The sequence below is a fragment of the Schistocerca cancellata genome, chromosome 9, assembly GCF_023864275.1.
Source record: "Schistocerca cancellata isolate TAMUIC-IGC-003103 chromosome 9, iqSchCanc2.1, whole genome shotgun sequence".
Taxonomy (NCBI): domain Eukaryota; kingdom Metazoa; phylum Arthropoda; class Insecta; order Orthoptera; family Acrididae; genus Schistocerca; species Schistocerca cancellata.
Window position 1 is genome coordinate 96106204 of NC_064634.1, and position 16056 is coordinate 96122259.

Consider the following 16056-nt stretch of genomic DNA (forward strand, 5'->3'; position numbering starts at 1 on the left):
GACGTTTTGCCATTCGTGCACCCAGTTCCGTCGTTGAGTACACCATCGCAGGCGCTCCTGTCTGTGATGCAGCGTCAAGGGTAACCGCAGCCATGGCCTCCGAGCTGATAGTCCATGCTGCTGCAAACGTCGTCGAACTGTTCGTGCAGATGGTTGTTGTCTTGCAAACGCCCCCATCTGTTAATTCAGGGATCGAGACGTGGCTACACGATCCGTTACAGCCATGCGGATAAGATGCCTGTCATCTCGACTGCTAGTGATACAAGGCCGTTGGGATCCAGCACGACGTTCCGTATTACCCTCTTGAACCCACCCATTCCATATTCTGCTAACAGTCATTGGATCTCGACCAACGCGAGCAGCAATGTCGCGATACGATAAACCGCAATCGCGATAGGATACAATCTGACCTATATGAAAGTCGGAAATGTGATGAATTGCGATCTACATCTACATCCACTATCCGCAAGCCACTTGACGGTGTGTGGCGGAGGGTACCCTGAGTACCTCTATCGGTTCTCCCTTCTATTCCAGTCTCATATTGCTCGTGAAAAGAAAGATTCTCGGTATGCCTCTCTGTGGGCTCTGATCTCTCTGATTTTATCCTCATGGTCTCTTCGCGAGATATACGTAGGAGGGAGCAATACATTGCTTGACTCTTCGGTGAAGGTATGTTGTCGAAACTGCAACAAGAGCCCATACCAAGCTACTGAGCGTCTCTCTTGTAGAGTCTTCCACTGGAGTTTATCTATCATCTCCGCAACGCTTTCGCAATTACTTAATGAACCTGTAACGAAGCGTGCTGCTCTCCGTTGGATCTCCTCTATCTCTTCTATCAACCTTATCTGGTACTGATCCCACACCGGTGAGCAGTATTCAAGCAGTGGGCGAACAAGTGTACTGTAACCTACTTCCTTTGTTTTCGGATTGCATTTCCTTAGGATTCTTCCAAGGAATCTCAGTCTGGCATCTGCTTTACCGACGATTAATTTTTATATGGTCATTCCATTTTAAATCACTCCTATTGACTACTCCCAGATAATTTATGGAATTAATTGCTTCCAGTTGCTGACCTGCAATATTGTAGCTAATTGATAAAGGATCTTTCTATGTATTCGCAGCACATTACACTTGTCTACATTGTGATTCAATTGCCACTCCCTGCACCATGTGTCAATTCGTTGCAGACCCTCCTGCATTTCAGTACAATTTTCCATTGTTACAACCTCACGATATACTACAGCGTCATCCGCAAAAAGCCTCAGTGAACTTCCGATGGTATCCACAAGGTCATTTATACATATTGCGAATAGCAACGGTCCTACGACACTCCCCTGCGTCTCACCTGAAGTCACTCTTACTTCGGAAGACTTCTCTCCATTGGGAATGATCGATGAGCTAAGTATCAAGAACAAATGTAAAGCAAACGATTTCGTGTTAACCTTATACAATGTGTACATAGAGGATGACAATTCTCGAACTATATGAAAAAAAACGTAAATTAGTGACAAACTACGGCGTGCACACACAAGATACGTCACTACAGATATTCGGATTTAGGTGATGAGATGATCGATATACTTGCCATCCTTAGCGATGATGTGGCGCAGATGAATAGCGAAATTCTGCATGATCCGCTGAAGTGTCGGAACATCGATGCTGTCGATGACTTCCTGAAAGGCTGTTTTGAGCTAAGCGATGGTTTTGGGTTTATTTCTGAATACCTAAGACAGCCCCACAAAAAGAAGTCGCATGTGTTCAGAAACAGAGAATATGGCGGTCAGTCGAAGTCCATGCCAGTTGCCTGTGGCTGCTCCAGTGCCACAATGCGGTCCCCAAAGTGCTCCTCCAGGACATAAAACACTCTCCTGCGTCGACAGGGTCGAGCTCCTTCGTGCACGAACCACATTCTGTCGATATCAGAGTCACTTTGGATAATGGGGATGAAATCATCTTAGAATATCTTCATTTAATGTTCGGTAGTCACTGTGCTGTCAACGATTATCGCAATTATTCCGTGACTGGCCATTGCACAGCGCACATTCACCCGTTGAGCGTGAAGACAGTTCTCGATCGCGAAATGCGGATTCACAGCCCCCACATGCGCCAGTTTTGCTTGTTGAGGAATCCATACACAATATGAAAGTGGGCTTCGTCGCTAAACCAAACCATATTCAATTCAAAGTCATGTTCGTCAATTCTGTGGAGTACTTTAAAGACAAACATTTTGGTCCTTTTTTTGCTCTGACAGGAACTTTTTTTCCACTGGTGTTTAATGTAGCAGTACGGTTGTGTACTCGGGCTATGGCTGTTTCTCACTGAGACTAGCGCTGTTTCTCCCAATCGTTTCGTTTCTACCTACGTTCGGTAATTTTTCTTTTATTCCACCTTGTCTTCTCTCAATTTGCTGTTCTCTGTCATTTCTGCCACCAAACACACTATGCTTGTTAAACATAGCTTGAAATATTCTAGAACTGTTCGTCTTTCTCGAGAAACGTTTATAGAAAAATTTGTTCCGAAAATGCGGATCATGTCCCCCTGACAACCTCCCCCCCCCCCCCTCCAACCCCACCCACCATTTCCATCCTTGGCAATTGCGAAGTGTTTCGTTTGACTCGGTGGCTGCTGGCTGCGTGGATGACCATCAGGCTCTGAGGTCATCAGTCCCCTAGAACTTAGAACTACTTAAACCCTACTAACCTAAGGACATCACACACATCCATGCCCGAGGCAGGATTCGAACCTGCGACCGTAGCGGTCACGCGGTTCCAGACTGTAGCGCCTAGAACCGCTCGGCCACCCCGGCCGGCAGCCTCCAGTCGCCCTAGTATTCTACCCCTCATAACGTCATCAAAATGTCTTCTTTGAGCCATTTTCAACACACAGTCACCATTAGCACGTCTAAAAGCCTCTGCACACTTACTCGCTGCACCGTACTCTGACATGCACACACACACCTCTACATACGTGGACTGCTGCCAGCGTCACCGTGCGACGACCGCAGGTCAAATGCATCGCATGGCCATACCCCGAGGTGATTTAAACCCGCACACCGCCCACCAGAGCGTTGTTTCACAATGTATCAGCATTATACTTAATTTATGAGCATGAGTGTACTAAACGGTCAGAACCTCAAAATGGCCGAGATGTTATGGAGAAGTGTGCGGTGCAAGCGAAGAGCCGCGATTATCGAAAGTGTTCGCGCTGGGTGTTCGCCCATTGAAATAGTTCGAGTCTTCGCGTACCCGTGACAACTCTTTACCATATTGTGGCAAAGTATAATGCTTCGGAGAAGTCTGGGGAAGGTTCCGCTAAACCGAGAAAACGCGTGTCACGAATTGCGCCAGTCACCGAAAAGGCTCAGGCGCTGTCTTCGAAGGACCCGGGACAATCGCTGAGGGAATAGGCGTCAGTGTTGAATGTCAGCGAGCGAACTGTTCTGGCGTAACCACAAGCGCCGGAACGAAGATAACGAACGCAAGAGAATAGAAGGCGATGAGACGACGTCGGCTAATGGTGCGCCGATTACCACCGCACCACGACAGGAGCGCCCTCTAGCCAAAGAGAATATAAGCGCCGCTGCCGCCAGCGTCGGCTGGACAGTATTAGAACAAATGATGACTAACTGAAACCCTCAGCTGCCGACAGGTGTTGTTGATATACTTCGATGTGGACAGCTGAAAATGTGTGCCCCGACCGGGACTCGAACCCGGTATCTCCTGCTTACATGGCAGATCCCGGGTTCCCGTCCCGGTCGGGGCACACATTTTCAGCTGTCCACATCGAAGTATATCAACAACACCTCTCAGCAGCTGAGGGTTTCAGTTAGTCATCATTTATTCCAGGGAAAAGCTGCACGGTCATCTACAGTATCTGTTCTTTCGAGAACAGTTACTGTCTTCATATATATAGTTAAAAGGCTACCCAGCCATTCAACTTCGTCTGTGCGAATGCGCACATGATGATGATGATGATGTTTGGTTTGTGGGGCGCTCAACTGCGTGGTTATCAGCGCCCGTACAATTACCCAATCTTTGCTCAGTCCAATTTCGCCACTTTCCTGGATGATGATGAAATGATGAGGACAACACAAACACCCAGTCATCTCGAGGCAGGTGAAAATCCCTGACCCCGCCGGGAATCGAACCCGGGACCCCGTGCTCGGGAATGCGCACAGGTTGCCCAGACTACACTCCTGGAAATGGAAAAAAAGAACACATTGACACCGGTGTGTCAGACCCACCATACTTGCTCTGGACACTGCGAGAGGGCTGTACAAGCAATGATCACACGCACGGCACAGCGGACACACCAGGAACCGCGGTGTTGGCCGTCGAATGGCGCTAGCTGCGCAGCATTTGTGCACCGCCGCTGTCAGTGTCAGCCAGTTTGCCGTGGCATACGGAGCTCCATCGCAGTCTTTAACACTGGTAGCATGCCGCGACAGCGTGGACGTGAACCGTATGTGCAGTTGACGGACTTTGAGCGAGGGCGTATAGTGGGCATGCGGGAGGCCGGATGGACGTACCGCCGAATTGCTCAACACGTGGGGCGTGAGGTCTCCACAGTACATCGATGTTGTCGCCAGTGGTCGGCGGAAGGTGCACGTGCCCGTCGACCTGGGACCGGACCGCAGCGACGCACGGATGCACGCCAAGACCGTAGGATCCTACGCAGTGCCGTAGGGAACCGCACCGCCACTTCCCAGCAAATTAGGGACACTGTTGCTCCTGGGGTATCGGCGAGGACCATTCGTAACCGTCTCCACGAAGCTGGGCTACGGTCCCGCACACCGTTAGGCCGTCTTCCGCTCACGCCCCAACATCGTGCAGCCCGCCTCCAGTGGTGTCGCGACAGGCGTGAATGGAGGGACGAATGGAGACGTGTCGTCTTCAGCGATGAGAGTCGCTTCTGTCTTGGTGCCAATGATGGTCGTATGCGTGTTTGGCGCCGTGCAGGTGAGCGCCACAATCAGGACTGCATATTACCGAGGCACACAGGGCCAACACCCGGCATCATGGTGTGGGGAGCGATCTCCTACACTGGCCGTACACCACTGGTGATCGTCGAGGGGACACTGAATAGTGCACGGTACATCCAAACCGTCATCGAACCCATCGTTCTACCATTCCTAGACCGGCAAGGGAACTTGCTGTTCCAACAGGACAATGCACGTCCGCATGTATCCCGTGCCACCCAACGTGCTCTAGAAGGTGTAAGTCAACTACCCTGGCCAGCAAGATCTCCGGATCTGTCCCCAATTGAGCATGTTTGGGACTGGATGAAGCGTCGTCTCACGCGGTCTGCACGTCCAGCACGAACGCTGGTCCAACTGAGGCGCCAGGTGGAAATGGCATGGCAAGCCGTTCCACAGGACTACATCCAGCATCTCTACGATCGTCTCCATGGGAGAATAGCAGCCTGCATTGCTGCGAAAGGTGGATATACACTGTACTAGTGCCGACATTGTGCATGCTCTGTTGCCTGTGTCTATGTGCCTGTGGTTCTGTCAGTGTGATCATGTGATGTATCTGACCCCAGGAATGTGTCAATAAAGTTTCCCCTTCCTGGGACAATGAATTGACGGTGTTCTTATTTCAATTTCCAGGAGTGTATTACGGGAATCGCCAAAGCGTGCGCGAGTAATGAGTGAATGGGCAAATGTCTTATAATGTACAATACATATGTAGAATTGTGGACAGTTGGGAATGTGAGTGTCACGGGAATCGTGCAAGGGATAAGTCCCTGCAGTCGCGCTATTCATCTGTGTCCTCGGTGGCTCAGATGGATAGAGCGTCTGCCATGTAAGCAGGAGATCCCGGGTTCGAGTCCCGGTCGGGACACACATTTTCAGCTGTCCACATCGAAGTATATCAACAACACCTGTCGGCAGCTGAGGGTTTCAGTTAGTCATCATTTATTCCAGGGAAAAGTTGCACGGTCATTTACAGTATCTATTCTTTCGAGAACAGTTACTGTCTTCATATATATAGTATTAGAACAGTTGCAGACTGGCACTCACAGAACAGTTATTACTTATCACTATACATTGTTTGTTTGGACGTTGTCTATGACGAAGAACACTACCGTTTGCATGTCGCCCATCGCTTGCGACACTTGTGAATTCAAAATTAAATATTGTCAATCTTCATATGTGATAAACACTATTAATGTGAAACTTCCTGGCAGATTAAAACTGTGTGCCGGACCGACACTCGAACTCGGGACCTTTGCCTTTCGCGGGCAAGTGCTCTACCAGCTGTGCTACCCAAACGCGACTCACGCCCCGTCCTCACAGTTTTAATTCCGCCAGTACCTCGTCTCCTACCTTCCAAACTTCACAGAAGCTCTCCGGCGAACCTTGCAGAACTATCACTCCTGGAAGAAAGGATATTGCGGAGACATGGCTTAGCCACAGCCTGGGAGATGTTTCTAGAATGAAATTTTCACTCTGCAGCGGAGTGTGCGCTGATATGAAACTTCCTGGCAGATTAAAAAATATCCTTTCTTCCAGGAGTGCTAGTTCTGCAAGGTTCGCAGAAGAGCTTCTGTGCAGTGTGGAAGGTAGGAGAAGAGGTACTGGCGGAATTAAAGCTGTGAGGACGGGCCGTGAGTCGTGTTTGGGTAGCTCAATTGATAGAGCACTTGCCCGCGAAAGGCCAAAGTCCGGAGTTCGAGTCTCGGTCCGGCACACAGTTTTAATCTGCCAGGAAGTTTCATATCAGCGCACACTCCACTGTAGAGTGAAAATTTCATTCTACAACTATTAATGTGATTTGCTTGAATTGTATAGCATTCCGAGAACGCAGCTTCCTTTAGGCACCCTATACGAGACGAGTGGGCAGGGACCCACATGAACAATGCATCGGATGGCGGAGGAGGACCTCATACCAGCCATTTAGTGCAGAACTGGCTCTCGGATAACATTGACATGTTCTGGTCATATGATTTCTGGCCCCCGAATAGTCAGGGTTTGAAACCCCTCGACTACTTTGTTTGGAGCGTAGTCGAAAGGGTTACCAATGAGACGAGGCACCCTGATGTCGCATCTCTAGGCACCGTTATCAAAGTAGCGTTCGCGAATACGGACAGCGCTGTTTTAAAGAGCGCGGGCGGTCGCTTCAGTACAAGATTGGCGGCGGTCATTGCTGCTGAAGGGGGTTACATCGAGTAATGTTATTCTTGAAAGATACCGCTACTTATATGGATTAGGATTTCCATTTTTATTTGTATTTTGTTTTAATAAATTTGCTTAGGAAAAGAGATCCTTTGGCCGGATTTAAGCGCCGCACCCTGTAGTTCGCGGGACGTAGGAACAGGTGAGCGGGGAGGGGAGGGCAGAGGCGAGGGGGACCGCAGCCAGAACCGAACCCTGACCTGCGCCTGGTGACATCCATATTTCGTCTAAAAACCGCGCCGACACAGGCTGAGTCCTTCCGCACGCTGAGGGACGTGAAGCCGCCACGCGCTGGCGAGCCCGCTCCGCGCGGACGCGTTTCGGAATACGCACCCACCTTGCGACACACCTTACTCCGTCGCATCCCGGCTGGCACTCTGCCGGTGGCTGCGCTGTCTGGCCTTCCTCTTTGGCGCAATCCCCCGCACGTGGTTGCGTGCAGAGCCTCCTGTTGCACTTGTGTTGACTAAACAGGACCCTCCGACAACGCACTGTATTTTCTTTCGATCCTTTATAGCGCAGTTTGGGTCAGTGGGAATCCCGGAGATTTCAAAACTGACCGGTAGGGATATTCCGTGAGCAACCTCCCCTGCAAATAATTCAAAATTTTCCACCGCCTTTCCGGCGCAGTTTTTTTTCTGATTATTATTTTGTTCGACTTGATTTTGTTCTGTGCGGCTGATCCCGGCGGAGGTTTGAGTCCTCCCTCAGGCATGGGTGTGTGTGTTTGTCCTTAGGATCATTTAGGTTAAGCTTAGGGACCGATAACCTTAGCAGTTAAGTCCCATAAGATTTCACACACATTTGAACGTCTTTTTTTTATTTTGTTGGTGCTACAAGCTGAAATACTGATGTACATTCCCATCTGCAAATCACGGTTGTTCAATACTGACCTGCCTTCCCAAACGTAAATCATCGAGAGTGTGGCATGTGTGATTGATATTTCTGCAACGCAGCGTCGTGTTGGCGTTGTTCCGGTTGTATGTTGTTGTTGCGGCCACAAGTCCGACGACTGTTTTGAGGAAATTCTGCACGCTAGTCTAACCAGTGCAAGTATTATATCTACATAGCTACTGCAGCCCATATCCATATGATCCGGCTTACTGTTTTCAGCCTTCGCGCCTCTATTTACAACTGTAATTAGCCTCTAGCCCCACCCTTCACCACCGCTGTTTGATGCTTCAGGGTATGCCTTGTATCGTCTTTTAAGTCCAGTGGAGTCTTAAAACCACTTTGTACCCCATGCGATGCAATAACTCTTCATTAGATATTCGAATTACCAATTAAAACTTCAGCATTCTTGTGTAGCATCTCATAACAAAAGCTTCCATTCTATTCCATTTTGTATTGTTTATCGACTGCGTTTCCCTTCTGTAAGAGGCTACACTCCATACAAAGAGTTTAAGGGAAGAGATCGCACAGTTGGATTGACAGTCAGCGTTTTCTGAATGGGATTTTCACTCCGCAGCGGAGTGTGCGCTGATATGAAACTTCCTGGCAGATTAAAAGTATGTGCTGGACCGAGACTCGAACTCGGGAACTTTGCCTTTCGCGGGCAAGTGCTCTACCAATTGAGCTACCCAAGCACGACTCACGCCCCGTCCTCACAGCTTTAATTCCGCCAGTACCTCGTCTCCTACCTTCCAAACTTTACAGAAACTCTCCTGCGAACCTTGCAGAACTAGCATTCCTGAAAGAAAGGATATTGCGGAGACATGGCGTAGCCACAGTCTAGGCAAAGGTCCCGAGTTCGAGTCTCGGTCCGGCACACAGTTTTAATCTGCCAGGAAGTTTCATATCAGCGCACACTCCGCTGCAGAGTGAAGATCTCATTCTGGGAACATCCCCCAGGCTGTGGCTAAGCCATTCCCCGCAACATCCGTTCTTTCAGGAGTGCTAGTTCTGCAAGGTTCGCAGGAGAGCTTCTGTGAAGTTTGGAAGGTTGGAGACGAGGTACTGGCGGAATTAAAGCTGTGAGGACGGGGCGTGAGTCGTGCTTTGGTAGCTCAGTTGCTAGAGCACTTGCCCGCGAAAGGCAAAGGTCCCGAGTTCGAGTCTCGGTCCGGCACACACTTTTAATCTGCCAGGAAGTTTGAATCGGTGTTTTATCTTTATTTACTTTCGTCCCCGTCGGTTACTTCCTTACTCGAATAGCAGATCTAGTGTATTGCTTCTAACATTTCCAAATCTACTTCCCTTAGCATTCTCTGGCTTAATCCACTAACTCCGTTAGCCTTGTTTTACTTTAATTGTTTTTAATTTTATAATGTACTAAATGAGGACCTAACGTTGCCCAGGTATATATTTATTCTCATCTTCTACGTTTCAATCCGATCTCCTTCTTGTCCCTCTCCCTGTCCATCTTCTCTTCCCCAGTCCATCGCCACCTCCCACATCTCCCTAACCATCTCAGACTTCCAGTCTGTCTCCTCCAACTTCTCTCTCTGTATGTCTCCTCCAGCTTCTCTCTCTGTCAGTCTCCTTCTCCCTCCTCTGTTCATACCCTCATCTTCCCTTTCTCTGGTCATCTCCTCCTTCCCCTACCTCTCTCCATCTCCGCTTTCTGTTCTCTCTCTCTCTCTCTCTCTCTCTCTCTCACTGTCCATCTGCTGCTTCCCCTCTTTCCATCTCCTCCTCGCGCCCTTAATTTCATCTCTTTCTCCTTGCGCTTTCTGTCTATCTGCCCCTTCCCACTCACCCTATCCGTCTCCTGCCTCCCTCTTGCTGGTTCTTTTCTCCTCCCACACTTTCTATATCCTCCCCTTTTATTTCTCTGTTCATCTACTTCTCTCCCTTTTCTCTGTACATTACTCTCTCCCCCTCTCTCCATTTCCTCCTCGACCCCCATCTGTGTCCATGTCCTTCCCCACCGCAGTCTATCCATCTCCTTCTCCGTCTTCTTTCTCCACATTACTACCCACACCGCAATAAGAGGTTAGACCTTGTTACCCTCACAGCTTTCTTTCCTGATCAGAGCTGTGTCTCCTAAACTTGACTGAAATCGTTCCAGGTGTTTAGGATGAGCCTTTTACCCGTGCTCTTACTTGCATACGCACATATCACATATAATCCACATAATATTTAACATATTTCAAATGTATTTGTACGCTATTTCACATATATTTCTAGCGAACTCCACCCTGCAGTTACATTTTCAAGCAGCTCTATGTTTGTGACTTACCTCCTGAAACGTCAAGGACGATGTTGCAGCTTTTTCCTGTATCTCAGTTTTATGACGTCACGTCTCCTGAACTGTGTCGTACAAAAATATATTTTTCTCCGAAAATTCAGCGGTATACATAGATACTGTCTGCGAATTGTGTTGTGAGTAGAGGTAGTAGAAAAGAAATAATAAACTCAAACGTTATGCACGATGGAGCAACTATTCACGCTTCCCAGTATTTGTCACTCTTGAAATAAACTGAGATGCCAAGAGTTACCAGATGTCTCCTAATGTTATGTCGGACGTCTTTTGCCGCGCGTAGTATAGCAGCTCGACGTGGCGAGGACTCGACAAGCCGCTGGGAGTCCCCTGCAGAAATGCTGAGCCATGCTGCCTCTATAGCCGTCTACAATTGCGAAAGTCTTGCAGATGCAGGATTTTGTGCACGATCTGACCTCTTGATTGATGGGATACATGTCGGGCCGTCTGGATGGCCAAATCATTCGCTCGAACTGTCCACAATGTTCTTCAAACAAGTTGCGAACATCTGTCGACTGGTGACATGGCATTGTTGTTTGGTAACATGAGGTGCATGAACGGCTGCAAATGGTCCGTAAGTAGCCGAACATAACGATTTTCAGCCAGTGATCGCTTCAGCTGGACCAGAGGCCCAGTCCACTCTACGTACAGACGGTCGACACCATTATGGAGCCACGCCTAGCTTGCAGAGTGTGTTGTTGGCAACTTGTGTCCATGGCTTTGTGGGGTCTGCGCCACACTCGAACCCTACCATCAGCTCTTACTCACTGAAATAGGGACTCATCTGACCAGGCCAACCGGCCACGGTGAGAAGTAACGCTTGAAGTTTTATATTCTCGCCACAATCTTGACATTGTGGATCTCGGTATACTGAACACCCTACTGAACTACCAATCCGCTTTCAAAGGCTGTTAGTTGCCACTGTACGGCCGTAATCACGTCGGAAACCATTACACGTGAATCACCTGAGTACAAATGACAGCTCCACCAATGCACTGCCATTTCTTATCTTGTGTATGGGATACTGTCGCCATCTGTATGTGTTGTAGACGACAAGGGGTTATTTTTAGGAAATATGGTGCGAAATTGTGATTTAGTGTGTTTCAGTGCACGATGCGCCGGCCTCACGGCAGACGGAGGACAAAGGTTAGCCATCACGTTATGCAGGTGACACAGTTTTGCAACGAGCGTCGGTATGTGTGTACGTGCACTTCAGCCATCAACAGCCAGAATGCAGCATTAGTGGAATTACGCAGGCGCGGGCCACGTGTGGCGCGGTTGCATTAGCCAACCCATCGCGAGAACCTTCTAATAAACACGCCGCCACGTAACCGGCGGATTCAGCAGCGGTCTGCACTATTTAATTAAGTGTATCAGAAGTGGGCGTCAGCATTCTGTTCGACAGATTGGGCGTTCGGTCGCTGCCACGTCGTCGTCATCAGTGACGCTGTCCCCGAGGACTGGCTTGTGGAGGGCGTGGCTCATTACTGCACCAGCAACTCCCGGCGTCGTCACGAGCCGCCGCGTCTGCAGGGGGCGAGCTTGCCCCGGCCTCATGCCGCTAACCTCCTACCGCCTGCGCAGCCGCTGACTGAGCACGGCGTCGCGTTCCCCGGGCTGCGTGCATCAGCACGTCTCCACCATGACACGAGTGGTGGGGCTGGGCTACCAGGAAATGTATGTGGAGAACCAACAATAAAGAGGAAGATTGTTAAAAACAGCCACCTTCTTCTACCCAGCCATGCTCTACAACCCTGACCACGTCACCCGTTCCGGTCATCCTGTTACAGTGCGCATATCGCTGTCCCATGACTTTCGTCACTTCAGTGTATGTGACATACGTACTATGATATAATTTTTCCGGTACATTCAGTGATAATTTGAGTATGGCCTGCAAAATGTGTACTGAATACAGCCAGTGGCAAATAAGCAAGAAATTAAAACTTCATACTCAATGCAGCAGTTCGACTGTGTGAACAGTGGCACTGTAGCGAGCGATAAACATTCTTCTTCTCTTCGTTTTGTAGACATTATCAGCAAGAAAAAGTTTCATAACATAACATAATTTGAAATCATGCATATCACCATTCACCAAAAACTCTCATTCTGAAATGCTGGATTAATGAAGTATGACTATTACTGCATCATGGGCTACGCTCCCGTTTCACCCCCAACCCATTTGACAGGTAGTTGGTTCTTGTCCCCACAGCGATTCTACCCAGCCAGCAATTGCTGTGTGTGCCAAGTTTGGTTGTAATTGGTCCAGTGGTTACATGGATGTGTGTTATGTGTCGCAGTGCACTTTGATTTTTATGTACAGTTTGATCGAATGTAAAGGAATATTATTCACTTGTTTGGTTGTAATAAAATCATGGATTGAACTTTTATGATCTTTCGCTATAATACAGTTTATATTGCATAGTACTTTAAGGAAACTAAATGCTGATTATCGTTGCAAACACAAAAGATAAAATGCAGTTCTCACTACTGGTTCCTGTAGTTGAAGATTTAAATTTGTGCAATCTGACCTATTCTGTGGGAATACGCACAACACTAAAAGATTTCCTGCTGTGGATGTATGACCGCTAATTTGCAAAACTGTGTTCTCATAACTCTGATCTGGCTTCTTAGAATTGAAACACTGTATCATTACTGTAACTGATTACGAAATTAGACATGTCTTTCTCTACTTTAGTCTCTGAAATGCACTGAAAATTACTCTTATTGCACGCACAGAAGTTGCAGTATGCAATGCTTGCAAAAGATAAAAGCTGCAGTGTATTTTTTAATATTTGAAAACTATTGATTGCCACGGCTAACACGAGAGCACGAAACTAAAATGAAAATGATTTTAATTTTATTAGACAGAAAAGATTTCAACACAGCAGTCTTTGATTTCACAAAAGTAAAGTTTTAACTCTCTGATTTGCTTAAATTATTTACGTCACTAATATTGCACTACCAGTTGACCATGTCCATCTGAAAATCACATAATAAAATCTGCAGTTCTCCTTTGTGGTCTCCGGGAAGCTGAAAGAAATAATTTTAATGTACAATTACCTGCCGGCTTAGTTGCGAGAAAACTGCTTTCATTCAATTATAGTTTGAATTTGCCGCGGCAGCGGCTCCCGCAATCGTGGCGCAGCACTGCGTCACAAGAAATTCGCTGAAAAAAGGGCTAAAAATATGGGATGAAACACTGGTCAAGCGAGCTACAAATTATTACAAGCATTTTTAACAATTTATATATTCAGAATTAACACAAAATTCAAAGTACACCCCTGTTTATACATCACTGCCCAATGGCGTCTTTCTCGATCAAAAAACAAATGAAAGCGAACTAAGAGTTCGAGAGAGCGTCACAGGCTCTGAACAACATTCACGGCTACGAGAAGACAGAGACAGTAATGTCTGAGCCTCTGCTATTTATAAGCAATTTAATATGCTAATATACTTCTTTGTTACATTTTTAATTATCATTGTCTGCGTCGGTTTCCACACTCGCCGACCACAGACGTTTTTTACAAAATTGACAAACATAGTATTATACACACATAAAAATGCATAATGATTATTTCTTTTATACATAATCCACATAATCGATAACTGTTCGTACAGAAATGAAATATAAGAACACAGATAAATGTTTTTTGCATATATTACACAGATTTTGCAAATGTCTTGCCTGGGGACAATACATACATAGAAACATACGTACGTACATATACAGGGTGAGTCACTAACTATTGCCACCGAGAATAACTCCGAAAGTATGATACTAGCTGAAAGGTTTGTGGGCAAATGTTGGATGGGACAACGGGGGTCATAATACGACGTTGGTTTTAAGTTGCTAGGTGGGGAGGCGTCAGAGATATGAATTCACCATTATTTTTTTAATTGGGATGCTGTAGTTTGGTACTTATTTTCTGATAACGCTTATCGAGACGAATTCAGTGATGTGTAACAGTAAGATCTTTGAAGGTCAACGAAGGTAAATGAACGTCCATTTACAGAAGGTGTTCGAAGTGATGACCTTTGGTATCAATACAGTGCTGCAGTCTTCTTATCATGGATTGAGTGGTATTCCTTATCACTTCAGCACTTATCGAAGCGCATGTTCTGACAATTCTCTTTCGTATATTGTGCAAATAGTAAATATTCACCGAATACGGCGTATCCATCTAACGTGTCATTGGCATGTAAACACCATTCGACGGTTTCGCAACACAACTCTAATAGGAACGGTAAGACTAGTATCGTCGAATCAAGCGAATGTGAATGATGTATCGCTTCGAAGAAGAAGTCTATATGTTTCTCATTTACGGAGAACGCCAACGAAATTCAGTGAGAGCTAGAGACTTATACCCTGAAAGATATCCTCAACGTACTCACCCTACACGTCGTACATTTAAACAGTGTATGATAAATTGAGACCAACTGGATTTTAACGAATCGGAAACATATCCGGCAAAGGAAAGTTACTATCGAGGAAACGGAAATTGGTACTCTTGCCACTGTGGTTCGAGGTCCTTGTGTTAGTTAGCGTCAAATAGCAAGGGAACCTTGCATGAGCAAGAGTAGTGTTGGTCGTGTTCTGCGTCGCCATAAATATCATCCTTACCATATCAGTCTCCACCAAGAACTAACTGGTACGAATTGTATGCGTTGCATTGAATTCTGCCGATGGGCTCAACTTCAGATTCGCAGGGATGACACAATTATTTATTTTATTTTATTTACTACGAGGCTACATTCACGAATCATGGAAATGTTAACTTGCATAACATACATTATTGGGCAACTGAAAATCCATGTTTTCTGCGCAAAATTGTCGGCGATTGTATGGTGTGGTATTCTGGAGGACAGAATTGTAGGCAGGAAGTACATCAAATTCCTGCAAGAAACATTAGGTGTCTTATTGCAAAAAAATTCCTTTAGGAACAAGGAACAGAATGTGGTATCAACACGATGGGTGTCCGGCACATTTTTCGCTGATGGCTAGAAATGAGTTGCAGAGACAATTCCCAAAGCGTTGGATTAGACGCGGAGGAGATGTATCGTGGCCGGCCCGTTCGCCAGACTTGACGCCTCTGGATTTTTTCTTGTGGGGATTCGTAAAAGACATTGTTTATAAAGACGTTCCAACTAAACCTGAAGATATGCGAGAGAGAATTGTCAGAATATGTGTTTCAATAAGTGTTGAAGTGATAAGGAATACCACTCAATCCATGATAAGGAGATTGCAGCACTGCATTGATACCAATGGTCACCACTTCGAACATATTCTGTAAATGGACGTTCATGCCACCTTTTTGGCTTTCGTTGACCTTCAAAGACCTTACTGTCACACATCATTGGAGTCGTCTCTATAGCCGCTATCAGAAAAGAAGCACCAAACTATATCATCACATGTAAAAAAACAAAGTTGACCTTCATATCTCTGTAGCGATTCCACCTAGCAAGAAAAAACCAACGTCATATTATGACCCCCGTTGTCCCATGCAACTTTTGTCCCACAAACTTTTCAGCTCCTACCATACTTCAGGAGTTATTCTTGGTGGCAATAGTTAGTGACTCACTCTGTATTTTGAAGATAGTATCCATTTGATTCAATAAATGTTACAAGTACACTCCTGGAAATTGAAATAAGAACACCGTGAATTCATTGTCCCAGGAA

The 16056-nt window shown here is 46.7% G+C and overlaps 1 non-coding gene across 1 annotated transcript; it reads left to right on the forward strand.

Moving 5' to 3' along the window:
* The first annotated feature begins 5768 nt into the window (after positions 1-5768).
* Trnat-ugu (transfer RNA threonine (anticodon UGU)) lies at positions 5769-5843 on the forward strand. Its single transcript has one exon. It is a non-coding gene; the product is annotated as a tRNA-Thr (tRNA).
* The last annotated feature ends 10213 nt before the right edge of the window (positions 5844-16056 follow it).